Source organism: Mastigoproctus giganteus, chromosome 9 (assembly GCF_048544385.1).
Source record: "Mastigoproctus giganteus isolate SK-2022 chromosome 9, ASM4854438v1, whole genome shotgun sequence".
Lineage (NCBI taxonomy): Eukaryota > Metazoa > Arthropoda > Arachnida > Uropygi > Thelyphonidae > Mastigoproctus > Mastigoproctus giganteus.
Genome location: NC_143583.1, coordinates 182,353,341 through 182,357,389, shown reverse-complemented (window position 1 = coordinate 182,357,389; position 4,049 = coordinate 182,353,341).

The following is a 4,049-nucleotide window of genomic DNA, read 5'->3' as shown; positions in this document are numbered from 1 at the left end:
TCAATTAATTACTTACCTCAGATTTTGAATTTTCACCTAATGTTAAACGTCGAATAAATGAAGGAAACAGAAATGTTGAGCAAAATGTTTCTCATCTAGAAAAATCATCTTATACACAAGTAATTTTGCTTAATTCCAAAAGTTTTGAAAATGTTAGGATTACATGCGTTTAATGGCAAACATTTTGCACATCACAGTTTAAAAAAAAATTAACAGTTCATACGGATAGCACTAGATCTAGTCGAGGTTTCAGTAGAAAAAGCATGGCGTAGTAAAATCTGTGAGTATATATTAAAGCAGAACATCTTGATAACGATTTTACCTCTGTATGGACGGCTTAAGAAATAACTGTATGCTGCTAAAGCTACAATGTATACGATAACATATCGTTCTTCTTCATCTACCTGAGTTATAATACCACGAAACAACAATCTCGGTGTTGGGTACAAGATAAGAGCTCATGACCCGGAAATGCAATCCATGTTCTTGGTTAATCGAGTTTGAGCAACTGCATCCGTGTTTTCCCAACGTTTGATACCTTAGTACTATCTGATATTTTGGTACTGATATGTAGAGAAAATCTGTAGATGAACGATGATTAGGTGCATGTGAAACTGAAAGAAATAAATATGGCTTCAAAAGCAAAAATTTACAAGGGCTACCTTGTAGAAAGGTGCGGGCATCTGGCTGATGTAATTGAAAAAGTGGTGCAGCTTTATTCATTTATTTAATAACTACATACTGATTAATAACTACTAATAATATTAGTAGCTATACTTATATTACTGATTAATAATAACTACATACACTGATTGTCATTAGTTCTCTTGTATGCAAATATGCGCGCAATTGCAAATAATTTTGTCAAGTCAACAAATAAAACATCAGCAAAAGTATTGTTAATGTATAGAATTAAGAAAATAAAAATACTTAAATAAAAATGTGCTTTTAATTGTATAGGCAAGATAGTAGTACAGATAAAAATACATGTATATTTAAAATGCTTTAAAAAGTAACAATAATGCACAATTAACTATCTAATTAGAGCTAGAACCTGCGATCTCAAAGCATTTTTTTATTAATAAAAATGCCAACTTGATATTTAATTAATTTTCGTTGAATAAAATAAAGAGCTAAAAGAAGAATTGGTACAAAGAAGGGATAGGGAAAAGGTGGAATCAAAATCTTGAGTTTAGCCTGGTTTTTTTTTTTTTGTTTTTTTTAACCCTGAGAAAAACCCCGGAGAAAAACCTTGCTATCCGCGCCTGAGACAGACCAACTCATCCACGGAGTGAAAAAATGTCCCATAAAGTTCAAAGCAGGACTCACTACCAGGGAGTTCATTGAAGATACAATATTTGCTATAAATAAGAAAGTTATAGGATGGTTTTACCCTTCAGTGACGTCATATTTAATTACTGGACGTGGTTCACTGCGGGATAAGTTGTGTAAATTTGGACTTGAATGTGACCCTTTGTTTCTGTGGGGCAGTAGAAGATTGGAAGCATGTTCTGCTTTATTGCCCAGCTTATGACAACTTCAGACAAGAACTATTTAATAGCACAACCTATTAGGCCTGACAACAATCTCACTATTTTGATTCAAGGTGCCAAGGATTTTGCAGCATTCCAATCTTTTTGTGACAAGATATTTAAAAGAAGACTCACTTTGTTTACAGCCACCATAGCCAAGAGGTCAGGCGCGTGTGTGCATAAGTACACGTGCCTTGAGTGACTGGGGTTCAAGCCCGTGACTGCTAAATACGGTGCTGTTTCTTGTATTCTGTCTATCTTGTGAACTCCTCTGACTGTTTGGTTGTCCCGGAGTATAAACAGAAAATTTATTTATTTACTAATTCTAGAAGTGGACAGTAGAGTGATGTATTCATGAAGTTATATTTCTACCTTGCTCAGTCAAACAGCTTTTAACTTAGAAACTAAATTGTTTTCTTAAATTAGTAATAATATTGAATGTATATAATGTTATTAACTGCACATACAGTGGCAGACAAAAAAAAACTGCATCACCATAAAAAAAGTAACATTTGTAGTGAAATGTATAAGATATTGTTTGATTACAGTCATTTTGTTTGTTGCAAAGCAAAGGTATTGCATCAGACAGTAATTGCAAGATATTGCATCAGCCATTTCTATAAATACGGCGTTGGAAGGGTGTATATGCTCATTAGTATCCTGTTTTGCGGAGGTGTAAGCATGGCTCCATATATTCAGTTGACACCAAGAAAAAAAGGAGTATCTGTTGCTGTCCCAGGAAGGACTTTCTATGGGTGCTATCGCTGATAAAATAGGCTGCCACCAGTCAACAGTATCCCGGGTGCTGAAATTAAAGTGTGAAACCGGCGATGTGAAGAGAAGACCTGGATCAGGCCGTAAGAGAGTGTCTATGCCTTTGTAATCGCCATGCTAGTGCTCCTGATCTAAAACTGGACTTTGAGATGGCCTCTGGTGTTGAAACAAGTGCACAAACTCTCCAAAGACGGCTTTTGGAATGTGGTCTGCATGCATATCAGCCCAAGAAGAAGCCTTTGTTGACCCAACAAATGAGGAAGAAGAGACTTTCTTGGACTAAAACGCATGTGTCATGGACAAAAGAGCAATGGGAGACTGTCATCTTTTCTGATGAATTGAAATCCAATCTGCATGGCTCGGATAGGAAGCGGTTAGAACACGAAAATCGGAGGTATACCATCCTGACTGCATAACACCGACTGTAAAGTTCCTCGCCGGTCAGATGGTCTGGGGATGCATGACAAGCAAAGGGATGGGACAAATTAAGTTTATTAATGGAATGGTGAATGCATTAGGGATCACCACACAGATGTCCAAAACTGCATTTTTCAACAGGACTCAGCACCTTGCACACAGCACACAGTCTTCTTGTCTCACAACGTGTAAAACATACTTATACCAATGTTTTACTTCGGTTTTCTCCCTTAAGGTGCAGTCATACCTCAGAAATGTTGGCATTACAGTGTTAGACTGGTTCAGCAACAATACAGATTTGAATCCTAATTATTAGGAAACCCATTATTAGGGATCACCACACAGATGTCCAAAACTGCATTTTTCAACAGGACTCAGCACCTTGCCACACAGCACACAGTCTTCTTGTCTCACATCGTGTAAAACATACTTACACCAATGTTTTACTTCGTTTTTCTCCCTTAAGGTGCAGTCATACCTCAGAAATGTTGGCATTACAGTGTTAGACTGGTTCAGCAACAATACAGATTTGAATCCTAATTATTAGGAAACCCATTATTAGGGATCACCACACAGATGTCCAAAACTGCATTTTTCAACAGGACTCAGCACCTTGCCACACAGCACACAGTCTTCTTGTCTCACAACGTGTAAAACATATTTACACCAATGTTTTACTTTGTTTTTCTCCCTTAAGGTGCAGTCATACCTCAGAAATGCTGGCATTACAGTGTTAGACTGGTTCAGCAACAGTACAGATTTGAATCCTATTCAAAATTGCTGGTACATAATGTCATCTAAAATTGTTCAGAAGAAGCCAACAAATAAGATTCAGCTGCAGGAGAGCATTGTATGTGGTACCACAAAATTGGGCAACCATATATCCAGAAGTTGATTAACTCTATGCCAGATCGTTGCAAGGCTGTAAATATTGAGGACTTATTTTGCTGATTTACAGTATATTGGCCCCCTAGTGAGTTGTTTTTTTTAATATGGATATTATAATTATTGGAAAATTCAAACTTTCTTTAAGTCGACCATGAAATTCAAAATAAAAGCAATTTAAAGTGTAAATTAAGATTTTAGAGCAAATTTAATTAGACAATATACAGTTGCACATAATTATTTTGAACCTCCAACATTTATTGAAGGTTGAAGCTTAAATGGAAATCTTCTAGGGACATTAGAATTATATTTTGGCTTAAAAATTAGTATATAGAATTCTATTTCTTAAATTTTTAGGATATTACATTTTTGAGAATTAAAGTATGCATAAGTAATCTTTCCTAGATACAAAATTGATTTAACAAGATCCAAAAACCACAC